The sequence below is a fragment of the Schistocerca nitens genome, chromosome 6 (genome assembly GCF_023898315.1).
Source record: "Schistocerca nitens isolate TAMUIC-IGC-003100 chromosome 6, iqSchNite1.1, whole genome shotgun sequence".
NCBI classification, from domain to species: domain Eukaryota; kingdom Metazoa; phylum Arthropoda; class Insecta; order Orthoptera; family Acrididae; genus Schistocerca; species Schistocerca nitens.
Window position 1 is genome coordinate 598,129,059 of NC_064619.1, and position 14,604 is coordinate 598,143,662.

Consider the following 14,604-nt stretch of genomic DNA (forward strand, 5'->3'; position numbering starts at 1 on the left):
CAAAATGACCACCGGCAGCGGCAATACACGCTCCCATTCTGATATGGAACGACTGTTGTACACGTGGTATAATTTCAGCTGAGATGTCGGAGCAGGCTGCATAAATACGTCGTTGCATATCACTGGGTGTAGCTGGTACGTGGACACCGTCTTCCAGCTATCCCCACAGAGAAAAGTCTACAGGTGTGAAACCCTGAGAATGGACCGGTCAAGGTACAGGTCCTCTGCATACAGTGCAACGATTAGGAAATAATTCAGGAAAACATATGAAAACATGCTCTAGTACTTGGCGCACTATGGGCTGGACAGCCATCGTGTTCCTCCCAGTCAGCAGGGTAACGTCTTCTAACATCCATGGAAGACGGTCTGTTCAAGAGGCTGCGATACTTGGGTGCGTTCAGTGTTCCGTCTATGAAAAACAGGCCTATGAGCTGATGATTCAGTATGCCACACCATATGTTTGCACTCTATGGACGCTGACGTTCCACCTAACGAAGCCAACAGACCAATACTGCTTGTTTCGGTAGTTTACCTGGCCATGACTGGTAAATCTGGCTTCATCTCTAAAACAAGATAAATGATACATCTGGAGCATCCTGTCGTAATGCCCATGTAAAAAAATTGATTCTCATAATTGTTTCATGCAGCTCCTGATGGAGAGAGATAAATAGGGATGGAACATAGGGATGGAGAATGCGTGGGTCAGCTGCCTGACGCATGCCACTTCTACGTGCGGCTGCGCTGAAGTTCCCGCGCGGATCCTCTGGAGCAGAAGCAAGAACATTCATTTCTCACTCTTCTGTCGTCACTTTTTTCTTTCTGTTACGTTGTCTATGTGTTACACTATCACTATCACGTAACTGGTTGAAGAAGTTAATAAATAATTGACGAGATGGTTGATGTCTGTTAGGATATCTTGTAGCAAACACCGTACAAGTACGAACTGCATTCTTCCTAAACTCTCCATACACCATGTGCATGTCGGTGTTGTCTGCATTGATAAACCTAGTCCTCCACTTACGACCTACTGCTTGACCTGTCACACACTAACTAACTAACAAGTCACAATGAACTCAAGGAAAACACAAGAACACTGTAAGCAAATATGAAAAACATCGTACCAAGCAACTACTCAGGTTGAATGGCAGAAACAAGTGTCGGTGTGGAGATTTTTCAAAATACGTATCTCGTGAACGAATTGCACTAGAATCCTGAAGGGGAAAACTATTGACACTCCACTTTTAGTTAGTTAATGGCAAAAGGCATTGTTCAATCTAAAAGTGTATGCTTGCATACAAGATACATTTTGTAAGTGTGATTACAGTCTGTTTGTGGGATAAAAGCCGGCCTCTGTGGCCGAGCGGTTCTAGGCGCTTCAGTCTGGAAACGTGCGGCTGCTACGGTCGCAGGTTCGAATCCTGCCTCGGGCATGGGTATGTGTGGTATCCTTAGGTTAGTTAGGTTTACATAGTTCTAAGTCTAGGGGACTGATAACCTCAGATGTCCCATAGTGCTCAGAGCCATTTGAACTTTTTTTTGTTGAATAAAATACGAGACCCTACCAATCCATTATGTGAAAACCTCACATCAATAGCACCTTCAGTTTCCGCTAAACCTGCGGTGCAAGTTTTAGGGGATTCACCCTCATATACATTTAAATATATGTACACATACGCACAGACACGCACACTCACATGCACACCAACCTACCCATAGTACTCTGCCTTGAGATATGTTTGTTGTTACTGAGAAATCTGATTATCTAGTAGTATTCTAGTCATAATCCACTGATAACCTCAGATGTTAAGTCCCATAGTGCTCAGAGCCATTTGAACCTTTTTTTTTTTGTTGGATAAAATACGAGACCCTACCATTCCATTATGTGAAAACCGCACATCAATAGCACCTTCAGTTTCCGCTAAACCTGCGGTGAAAGCTTTAGGCGATTCATCCTCATATACATTCAAATATATGTACACATACGCACACACACGCACACTCACATGCACACCAACCCACCCATAGTACTCTGCCTTGAGATTTGTTTGTTGTTACTGAGAATTCTGATTCTCTAGTAGTATTCTAGTCATAACCCACTAAGTCAGGAACACTAATTTCCTGTTCTCTTTAAAAACTGTATGTGCGAAAGAAAACAAAACAGCACATCGTTGTTTATAGACATTATGTTGAATAAGGTATATGATGGGAAACAATATGTATGGGAGAAACAATTTGTCTAATTGGTTAAATGTCCCACAACCGTAGATAAAACTGTCTGCAAGAAAGGAAACAAAATGGCAAACTTTTACAGCAGAGCATTTGGTTTCTTGCAGTCGATTTTAACTGAAAACCTGTACATTGTTCTGTGAAAAATATATAGTCTATATCCAGTTGAATGTTTAGTATAGTATTGTTTAAAATTTGAAAATCATACCACCCCGTCTTCCAGCTCGTGGTACAGCAACAACCTCCTGAGATGCTGAAGAAACAATAGCTCGGTTTCAAAATGGTTTTTTTATTTATTTAATTTGTGACGCATTTCACTCTCACAGGAGCATCATCAGACATCGAATGTGGCATGTCATGCAGTAAAATTTACGGGACACATCCACTGGGCACAAACACTCGAAGGCTACTGGCAAGAGTACAGAACATCCCGCAGTCATCATAAATGACACGTTGTCCAGTAAAACATACAGCACACATCCACCTGCACTACGTGTATTCGTTCTTAACACAACAGTATTTACAAAATAGACCAGGTGTTCAACGCATCCTTACGGCACACGTTTACGGCTCCTAAAATTTGAAGTAAATTGGTCAAGTATTTTACGAGATTTTTGGTAACAATGTTTGCCCTTTCCATATTACACATACATTAGAATATTATAGATATTAAAATATCTATAAGCTGCTGTCTATCTTAATGTTCATTTGAGCATTTTGTACAGTTTAAGTAAATCTGTCAAGATCGATTCGATATTTTTTGGTAACAATGTTTCGCCCATACACACTGCATGTATACAGCTCTAGTTTCACAAAAATGAGACAAGCACATTCCTACCGTTCCTAGTACAAGGCCACGGTCGATTATTTGTCCCATCCTGTGTCGAACGCGTTTAAGGATTTTCCAACAATACAGACTATGTAACAGAAAAATAACGACAAACTTCGAGAAGTATGAGGGTAAGAAGCCATGCCCGGGAAGAAAATTGAGTTTGTCGCAAAGGACGTAACAGTATTGGGGACATTACACGGCATCATATGTGTTAATTCCTGCGACAATAACACTGCACATATCGTTAGGTGCAGTGGTAGACTGTGGGAAAATACACGTGGACAGAATCTAGTGTTCTCGTACGTTGGATCGTGCTTTTCTGTCACATAGTGGTGTATTTAATTTGATTCGAGGGGCACGATATAAGGAAACCGAATCAGAAATCAATTACTCACAGAAAACATCATGTTAATACCGTGTAAGAGCATCCCTGCCCTTGATAACTGCCTTAGGTCGGTGAGACAGTGAGAGAGAGAGAGAGAGATAGAGAGAGAGAAAGAGAGAGAGAGAGAGAGATAGAGAGAGTCCACATGTTTCTGCTGGCATGACACACCCATCTGAAGCCACGTAAGTTTACATCCCCTAGCGTTATCACATTAAGGGAATGTTGACTGCTTCGTTTTGCCCGCATTTATAGTTAGTGTCAGACATTTTCTACAAGTTTCAGATCAAGTGACTTCGTGTGCCACTGGAAGTGCAATAGGGATCATGAATGTTCGTCAGTCCTGGTGGGTGTGCGTGCAGCACTTTGAAAACGGTCGTCGTCATCGCGTAAGGTGGGAGTGTTCGCAGAGCACTCATTACGACGATACGGAGTAAAGAGGAATTCTAGGCATCGTAAAACAATGTCATAAACATGCTTGTTGATGTTGACTGCAACCTGAATCTGTGGGCTCATGTCATAGTGCAACAAAAAATCATCGAACCGTATCCAACTTGAACTACACAGTCCACGGACTCATTGGGCAGCGGAGCACTCCAGGCCTAGCACCACTTGAAGAAGAAGTAAAGTCTTACTCTTCGGGCCACGCAAGACGCCTCCATTTAGATTTCCGGTCCACTGGAAACGTGCAGATTTACGTGTCACTGTGAGCAACGATCTTTTGTGAGACACCCAACTAGCGACCTTTACTGATTACAGTTCCTTTGCAAATCTTCACCCTGGAATTGGTAGAAATGGGCCTGCAATTATCGGCAGCAGCAATTCCTTTCAGATTTGAATGAGATTTTCATTGACAAGACGTGATACTGGCCTCCGGTTCCCGTCAGTTGGCATGTGTTTACCACCACTGTTCTTACGCCACGTGACATTTCCGTGCAGACCAGTTGGACAATTAGCTAACTTCATTCACGGAGACACGATAGGTCCTTTCTGCCATTCTCTGACGTTTGTACGTAGACCCAACTTACGGCGTTGGTTCCATATAACCACCTGGCAAATACGGAACACGTTACCTAACCTCTCATGTCGGCTGGTACCAGTCGTCCATCAACATTCCAAAGTGAACAATGATTAATATTATGGCTGGTGAACCTCAGTTTTATAGTGACTTTAGACGAAGTGGGCACGCAAAATTTGCGCATCTACAGGTTTAGACATACTTGTACACTTCGGTTGTTACTCGTCAAGTTCTGATTGAAATGGGTGTGTTCATAACAGAGCATAGGTCGTTGCAAGGATCACGCACGCCATGATTTGAAGAGGACTGTTTGGAAAGCGGTGGCACAGTCCTGTCCAGAACTCTTCACCCAATCGTGCATGAATTGGAAAGCAAACTATATCACGTCCTGGAGAGTGGTGCTTGACGTGGAAAGCTATCCATTTCCTTTTCCGAAGGGACAGGCGCTTTCGGTTTTTTTTATTTTTCTCCGCCTGTGGAATCAGCCGTTTCATCAGCATTGCAACACGTCGACATAAGGGCCTTGAGAGAATTCAGCAATTACGAGTAGATATTTAAAATATTCCCATTTATTGTTCTGTCTTTTTTTAGTTCCATTACATGTTTCGATCATTAGATCTAAAACAAAGTAAAACTAAGAATGTACCATCTAATATTTTACAACAGTAGAAAAGAAGAAAATGGACATAAAAGTAGAATTTACCTAATAACTGCATTACCAAATCGTCTCGTCTATTCAGAACAATGTATCATAGTACTGTATTTTTCAACTGTGGTCGATGTTTTAAGCAGGTAGTTGTTGGAGGTAGGGGGTAGAATGATGCAGGGGAAATGGAGTGAGGCTAATTGGGGGAGGGGAAGGAAGCAGTGAGGGCAAAATACAGTACTCTGACATGTTGTTCTGAATAGACAAGATGGGTTGCTAATGCAACTACTTAGGTAAATTCTACATTTACGTACAATTCTTTTCTTCAGTACTATTGTAAAAGATTAGATGGTTCATATTTAGTTTTACTTTGTTCTAGGTCTGAAGATGATCCAGATTGATCGACACATTAAATCGACTTCAAAAATTGTGCAACTGAGCCAGAACAATAAATTATAATTATACCTTTGTTTATGTCGTTAACGAACGAGACATCTTTGAAGAGAGAAGGTTCGTCCAACGTCGGCAACTGTCATACATGGGCTGGTAACGCATCCTAACGCCACCTACAAACGAGATAATCAAGAAACATTTCAATAAATTTGTAGGATAGCACGGTACAGATCCAGAAAAAGGAAGGATATTCTGTCATTAGTGAATGTGTGGAACAATTACACGACCTGCTGGCTGAAATCATTCTCTCGTAACTGTGAACTAAATCTGTGATAGCTGTTTGTACACAGGACAACCACATTTCGCCGTACTGTCGATTGTCCCAATGATCAAACGTAGTTATCAAACGAAGCGTTTCAAGTGGGATCCGTGTTGATAACGCACGGGCAGATTTGCTTCAGGCAACAGAACGAGCAGATTCGTCAATGTGGAATGGCACATCGGGAGACTACATTGATGTAATGCAGCTGAACATTTACTTCCAGGTAAGGTTGCAAAGAGTGATCGTAGTAATTATTGTGTTTTGCTGTTCACTTCACGTGGCACTTCGTACATATCATTTGAGACCTATATTTCAACTTAGAACGAAGAAACGATACTGGATGGGAAGAAATTTTCAATCATTTGTTAAGCAGGTAGCGGGCTCTACATGATTGTCATATTTACCCTTCTCCGCCAGTCCTGAAAGTCAGTATCGTTATCAGAGGCACACGCTGCATCCTATGTACTTGTTTTAAGAAGCGTTGTTCAAATACCTACTGGATCATAATCACTAAAATATCACTTAGTTTCTGGCAGACAGTGGAATCGAATGCTGGGATCGTTTCTTAAATGATCTGACCTGTTTTACCAGTTCTTTCCTGGTTCAAAGAACCTGGTGCAGCATATGTAACGACTTCGATGGCAACCAATGATTTTTTTCCTGTCTAAGTTGTTCTTGCTGTTTTTGAACCGCTGATTAAGAGCCTGGCAGTATTATTATAATTTAGAGGAGTTTAGTGTGAAATGCCTAGCAAATCCTGTTTATATTACTCGCTATCCTTTTCTCACAAAACAAGGTCTCACTGGACTGTCGAACAGGAGTTTTGATAGTGTTATAGATACGCTACGTTACACTATATGTATTATCGACATGAGGGATATCGTCAGAAGCTGCTTGACACTGTTTGCCGACGATGTACAGAGGGAAGTGTAAAAGCTGAAAAACTGTAATGAAATATAGAAAGCCCTCAAGAGATTCAACGCGTGGGGGTGCAGGGAACTTGCCGTTACCAGTCAGTCTAGACGAATGAAACATTTTGAGCATAAAATTCCTGAAACACACATTGTTATTATTGTAATTATTATTACTATTATGCGTTTATAATTACTAGAACAGACAAACCGTAATATATGTTGCAGTATGCATGTGGAGCGACAGACTGAGCAAGAATGCAAAGTAAATATAAATCAGCGACGAAGAAAGTAGCTTTGTTCTATCTACACTCGAGTACAGGTCTGCAGGCTGGGACGCTTAGCAGTTTGATTTAATAGGAGAGATAGATAAGATCCAAGGTCAACGGTTTATTTAGCAAGTGGGAAAACTTCACAAAAACGGTCGTCATCCCACAGTGGCAGACGCTACGAGTGTTGCTGTGTGTGTTACAGTGTGGTTCAGGCAGTTTTCATCCCAAGAAGAGTAAAGCGCCATATTACATCCTTCCCCATAAATCTTGCGAAATTACCTTGACAGCAGAGAATGTTGTTTTCCTTCCCTGCTGAAGTGTGTTCTCTGCTGAAGTAAAACGAAAGAGACACAGTCAAGAAAGCACTGGACAGACTACACCTGCTGTCACAGACAGATGACGGATTTAGTATCCGATTTTGATTTCGCTTTCTTGGCCATCCCGAGTATCGATATCGAGGAAACGTCAGAAGTATGTAATATATTGCGCATACATAGGATAGGAAATGCACTACTGTACAGTTACAATATTGATGACAAATATAGCCGAGCGGTCTAAGGCGCTGCAGTCATGGACTGTGCGGCTGGTCCCGGTGGAGGTTCGAGTCCTCCCGCGGGCATGGGTGTGTGTGTTTGTCCTTAGGATAATTTAGGTTAAGTAGTGTGTAAGCTTAGGGACTGATGACCTTAGCAGTTAAGTTCCATAAGATTTCACACACATTTGGACATTTTGGATGACAAACAGCTGGAGACAGCGTCCACCGTAAAATATCTAGGCGTAACTATCCAGAGCGACCTTAACGGGAATGACCATATAAAACAGACAGTGGGAAAATCAGACACCAGATTCCGATTCTTCGGAAGAATCTTAAGGAAATGTAACTCATACATGAAAGAAGTGTCTTATAAGGCTCTTGCTCGCCCGATTCTTGAGTATTGTTCACTAATCCCTATCAGGTAGGACTGGTAGAGGAGATAGGGAAGATCCAAGAGCGGCACGTTTCGTCACGGTATCGTTTAGCTGGCGAGAGAGCGTTACGAAGATGCTAAGCAAACTCCACTGGCAGACGTTACAAGAGAGGTATAAGAATTTTTAGCATATTGCAGTCCCGTCAGCAACTGTGGTAGACTAATATATTGAAAAATCCGCCTCAGTTGCGAAAATTTTCTGGTCTGCACCCAGGTTTCGGCTAGAATAATTTAGCCGTCTTCAGAAGCATAAAATTACTATAACAAGCCAAAGTAAGACACAGTCAACATTAAAAATTAAAACCTGTAGTACCGTGGTATCATGTCGAATTAAAATTACTTAACTGAAATCCAGCCCCGGCAGCACTTCACCACGCGGTCGCTTGGCAGCGGCAAATTTTCGCAACTGAGGCGGATTTTTCAATATATTAAAAGAGAGGCGTTGTGCATCACGTAGAGGTTTACTATTGAAATTTCAGGACACCACTTTTCAGGATGAGTCGGACAACATATTACATTCCCCCACATACATCTCGCGTATTAACCACGATGAGAAAATTCGAGAAATTAGAACCAATACAGAGGCTTACCGACAATCATTCTTTCCAAGAACTATTCTCGAGTGGAGAAGGGTTGGAGGGATCAGATAGTGGTACCGAAAGTACGCTCCGCCACACACCATTAGGTAGGTGGCGCAGTATGATGTAGATGTAGATGCAAGTTGCTGCTGCTACTGCTGTTGCGGGCATGCCACGTGGCCGGACCACTGACTTGAATCACTGCAGCCCCGCACTCGTCCGATAGTTCTGTAAAGCGTTAAATACACGTCACTGGTAGTCCAGTCACTGACTTGCCAACTTTTATGTTTTTCAATTCGGATCGTTCAATGGGTTGTCTACGTGCTAACGACATCATCGATTAGAGGAAACTCCTGTTTGTTCCTGGTGCCGTCCCAGCGACAATTGCGTCATAAAGACATTTAAGACAAAAAACTTAGAACGAGAAGTGTGACTGACGACGGGAAAAATGCACACGAATCTTATGTGTTTCATCGATCTCATAGGCGGCGCAAAATATCCATGTTTTATAGTAAATATTAACCTTTGTATCAAGGAGTAAACTATTTATGTAATAACTTCTATGATGTTAATAAGGCAGCAGAACGCTCCTAGATTATTCTTCTCTTCCTCTTTCTTCGCTAGTTTCTGGGCTTAAGAAGCAGAAATCTTGTAGCACGCAAGTACTGTAAGCATTTATGCTGCTAACCTTGTTAATATAGAAAGTTACAGTTTATATTTGAGTTATTTCGATGTACGGTGAGCCCTCTGTCATGTTCCTTGCGTTGGATTATTTTTTCTTAAGACGTTTACGGCGCCACAATAATAGCGGCCACTGCTTCAACGGATGCCATTACGTGTCGATCTAAAAAACGAAATCATAGCGGAAGCGCAAATATCGCCCGCTTTAACATTTGAAACAAACATTTTTTCATAGCAACGAGCCGCAGAGGAGAGCAACATCAGTTTTAAGATTTTACTTTTCAGTTTACGCCGAGAGCCAGGATTCGACTACCATAGCCTGAATATGATGGTAATAGGAGTATTCTTCGAGTGTTGTGTGGGTACACAATAACTTCAATATTTGTGTCCATGCTCTCAAAGTACAAATACGCCGCCGCTAATTATAATACTGACATATTTTCATTCTCAAGTAAAAAATTAAGTTAACAATTTTTGCATACTGGAACACACAATTACATTTACCCGTATTTTTAAAGATACCGAATAAATAAATAAATAATTATACTCCCCTCTCGAATAACAGACACTGCACCCTCTGGTCTCTGCATCAATGCCAGTGCGAGTGATCATAAACTGTGTTCTACCTACGCCGAGTAGTCTAGAAAAACTGGCACAAGCAAAAGAGTAAACTGTCGAAGGGATCAAAATACTGACATATTTTGACCATATTAAGAGCTAACAACAGAAATTTCCTGTATACAGGGAAGAACCAAAGAAAGTGGTACGCATTCTTAATATCGTGTAGGGCCCTCGCGAGCGCGCGGAAGTGTCGCAACACGACGTCGCGTGGACTCGCCTAATGTCTGAAGTAGTAATGGAGGGAAGTGACACCACGAATCCTGCAGGGCTGTCCATAAATCCGTAAGAATACGAGGGGGTGGAGATTTCGTCTGAACAGCACGTTGCAAGGCATCCCAGATACGCTCAGTAATGTTCATGTCTGGGGAGTTTTGTGGCCAGCGGAAGTGTTTAAAGTCAGAAGAGTTTTCCTGGAGCCACTCTGTAGCAATTCGGACGTATGGGCTGTCGCATTATCCTGATGGAATTGCCCAGGTCCGTCGGAATGAACAGTGGACATAAATGGATGCAGTTAATCATACAGGACGCATACGTACGTGTCTGCTGTCAGAATCGTATCTAGACATATCAAGGGTCCCATATCACTCCAACTGCGTGCATGGATTCGTGAGGTTGTCTCCACACCCGTACACGTCCATCCGCTCGATACAATTTGACACGACACTCGTCCTACCAGGCAACATGTTTCCGTCATCAACAGTGCATCGTCGGTGTTGACGGGACCAGGCGACACGTAAAGTTTTTTGTCATTCGGTCGTCAAGGGAACACGAGTGAGCCTTCGGATTCGAAATCTAATATCGATGATGTTTCGTTGAATGGTTCGTACGCTGACACTTGTTGCTGGCCCAACATTCAAATCTGAAGTAATTTGCGAAAGGGCTGCACTGCTGTCTCGTTGAAAGATTCTCTTCAGTCGTCGTTGGTCCCGTTCTTGCAGGATCTCTTTCCGCCCGCTGCGATGTGGAGATCTGGTGTGTTACCGGATTTCTAATACTAACGGTATACTCGTAAATGGTCGTATGGGAAAATCCTCACTTCGTCGCTACGTTGGAGGTGCTGTATCCCTTCTTTCGTCCACCTAATGTAACACCGCCTTGGAACTCACTTAAATCTTGATAACCTGCCGTTGTAGCAGCAGTAACCGATCTAACAACTGCGCCAGATTCTTGTTGTCTTATATAGGCGTTGCCGACCGCAGCTCCGTATTCTGCCTGTTTACATGTCTCTATATTTGAATATACGTGCCTATACCAGTTTCTCTGGCGCTTCAGTGTGTTATGAGACATGTGATGTAGACTAGCGTTGTCAAAATAGCAGTACCTAAAACGAACGGTGGAAACGAAAGAAAACTTACTGGGTGGAAAAGCTCGTCTCCAACACATAATATAGCCGGCCGCGGTGGTCTCGCGGTTCTAGGCGCGCAGTCGGGAACCGTGCGACTGCTACGGTCGCAGGTTCGAATCCCGCCTCGGGCATGGATGTGTGTGATGTCCTTTGGTTAGTTAGGTTTAAGTAGTTCTAAGTTCTAGGGGACTGATAACCACAGCAGTTGAGTCCCATAGTGCTCAGAGCCATTTTTTGAACCAACACATAATAATTAATATTGATGAAAGGTACGCATACATTCCCCAACCACTTTCTCCTAAATAATTGGGTAAGAAAAAGAAACAGACAAATGATGACAGTATGATACGTCAGCGCGAGAGCACCGCGGAATGGTCCTCCAATTCACGTTTCAGACGTTAAAAGTGTTGCAAAATGGTGTGTATGTTAAGAATCTGAGAGTGTAGCTTCCAATAAGAGAAGCACCGAAATGCTTTCTTTTAACCCTACACTGCGAAATGAACATGACAGAACAATCTCAGAATTCGAACAGATTCGACGCCTAACTTCAAACGCCTCCGTCCCATTCCCGAAGGGGACAAGAGTGTGGGGAAACGACAGCAGCTAAGGAAATACTCTCAGCAGCGCATCGAAGGCCACCTTGTGGTTTAGGTCATCATTTACTGCTGGAGCTGCGACATCGTAGATGTGACATTGAATAAATGATACTGTGGTAGGAATCCAAGCGGCAAGCATATATTATATAGCAGAAATGTTTTCAGAAATGAATATGAGTAGTAAATGAGAGTGATGGTGTAACGTTTATTCGACAACACTTGTGTATAAATCTCATCTGCAGTCCCATTATCTGAAGTTGGATGGTATTACGAAATTATCATAGTCCGTAATCTCAGTTGTACAGATAAGTTGCTACTGGTTTTTCATTGCTACAAGAGTCGTCAATGACCTTGGATAGCATCTGAGCGATAAACCTGAGTGTGCGGTAGCATGTGGTCTGTCTCAATAGTTGGCAACTAGACTGAGTCAGTCTACAAACCGGCTGTTTCCTGCACCATCACCACGACACAGAATGGACAGTATACAGAATACATGCGCCAAAATTTAGTGCGCATGCGCGAACTCTGCCCTACTGAAACCGAGTAAACATCTGTGTTTTGAGCCAAAGGCTAACGGACTCGTTTTGATTGGTTGGTTTGTAGATTAGACTAAACTGCAATGTTATCAGTGGATACTTGTTCTTTATGTCGTTAATTGTGCATTTTAGCTTCTGGGCTTATCTACAAGTACATAGTAGGTTGATATACTGTAAAAGAAACGTATAGTGAACGGTAACTAGAAAAAACATGACACGCGAAAGTAACTAGCAGGTCCCACATGCCGCTGATAGCAATTCAGGAAAAAATGATTTTCCGCTTTTTTTGCTGTGAACAATAAAAGCTCATTAAATTGAAAAATACTGTGTAAATGAAGCAAAGCTACATCAACTGCTGTGGTAGTTTTCCGATGGAAGTTCTCCCTTTAGCACTCCGTCTTCAGGCCACGAGTGGCCTACCGGGTCCATCCGACCGCCATGTCATCCTCAGTGGAGGATGCGGATAGGAGGGGCGTGGGGTCAGCACACCGCTCTCCCTGACGTTATGATGGTATTCTTGACCGAAGCCGCTACTGTTCGGTCCAGTAGCTACTCAATTGTCATCACGAGGCTGAGTGGTTCAAATGGCTCTGAGCACTATGGGACTTAACATATATGGTCATCAGTCCCCTAGAACTTAGAATTACTTGAATCTAACTAACCTAAGGACATCACACAACACCCAGTCATCACGAGGCAGAGAAAATCCCTGACCCCGCCGGGAATCGAACCCGGGAACCAGGGCGCGGGAAGCGAGAACGCTACCGCACGACCACGACCCGCGGACGAGGCTGAGTGCACCCCGAAAAATGACAACAGTGCATGGCGGCCTGTATGGTCACCCGTCTAAGCGCCGACCACGCCCGACAGCGCTTAACTTCGCTGGTCTCACGGGAACCGGTGTATCCACTGCGGCAAGGCCGTTGCCTAGAAGTTCTCCTTTCACTTAAAAAAATTAAAAACAGCTCGTTTCGTGTTTGCGAGTCTTCTTCACTGCTGTATATACACTGCTGTCTAAAATTAAAGCAACAAACCGCTATTTCCCCATCCCATGTCTAGTCCTCGATATAGCCATATAAACTGTCAACAGAAGTCCTTCCTATCGCATACCGGTCAAGAGAAAACCACACCAATAATGCCGTCAGGGCACTTATCAAACAGGTTAGTGTGTGCGCGTAGTGCCACATCCATAATCGCTGTGTAAAGATTCGCAGGCGGTGCAGTATGGCACAGAGAAGACGCCTCTGCAGTGACGGCCATACGCAGAATGGAAGCAGCCAGTAGCAGACTTATGTGACCCAATGGCTTAATGTGAATCGTTCTGTTGCTTCTCGGATGTGGTAACAGTGTATAGAGATCCAAACTGTATCCCGAAGACCAGGGCAGGGCCGACCACGTGTTGCAGCAGAAAGAGAGGTCCGTTATTTAGCTGTAAGGGTATGACAGTGCCGCCTTATTACTTCTCGGCAACTGGCATCTGAGCACGCAACATCCACTGGACGTGTTGTATCGTGGCGAACTGTGTACAAAAGGCTTCGACAGAGTGGCCTTTATTGTCGGAGATCTCTTGTATTTGTGGGAACGCCTAGGGTTGTCAACATACCACCAGGACACTCAAACAGTGGGCCAATTTTCTTTTCACAGATGAGCCCGATTTGGTCTGGAGATTGATTCATAGCAGGTTCGCATCTAGAAAGAACGTGGAAGACGATTTCGGGACCCAAACATTGTGGAAAGAATGCGATATTGAGGACGATCCGTAATCATGTGGGCAGGGATTGTGCTGACTTCTCGAACGCCTCTTCGTGAGCTTCTGCGAGTCAATCAGCAAGGTTTAACTACTGTCTGATATCGTGACGAGGTCTTGGGACCTCGTGTGCGGTTGTTGGGAAGTGCTGTTGGCCCAGACTTCGTAGTGATGGACGACAGTGCTCGACCTCATAGAGTACAGGTGGCTGACGTTGTTTTGGGGAGAGAAGATATTGCACGCATGGCGTGGCCGGCTCGCTCTCCCGATATGAATCCCATAGACCACGTCTGGGATGGACCAGGACACGGGTTGCATCGCGGCAGCATCCTCCAACCACTCTCCAAGACTTGTGAGCAGCTGTGCACGAAGAATTGGCGTTACTGCCTCGACATAAGAGTGATGACATCATCCACAGCATGCCCCGTAGTTGTCAGGCTTTTATTGCTGCCAGAGGTGGTCACACCCCACACTGAGCGCATTAACCAGTTGTCGAATGTGTGTAAATCCGGTAAATTGGAAAAGAACGA

At 43.5% G+C, this 14,604-nt stretch overlaps 1 protein-coding gene across 2 annotated transcripts in view; it reads left to right on the forward strand.

Annotated features, from left to right (window-relative positions):
• The first annotated feature begins 5,960 nt into the window (after window positions 1-5,960).
• Window positions 5,961-14,604, forward strand: part of LOC126262902 (monocarboxylate transporter 1-like) — a 96,940-nt gene continuing 88,296 nt past the window's right edge. For both annotated transcript variants that reach the window (XM_049959802.1, XM_049959803.1), the window contains exon 1: window positions 5,961-6,042. The gene's annotated coding sequence lies outside the window, so the exon portion shown is untranslated. The remainder of the gene's footprint in view (window positions 6,043-14,604) is intronic.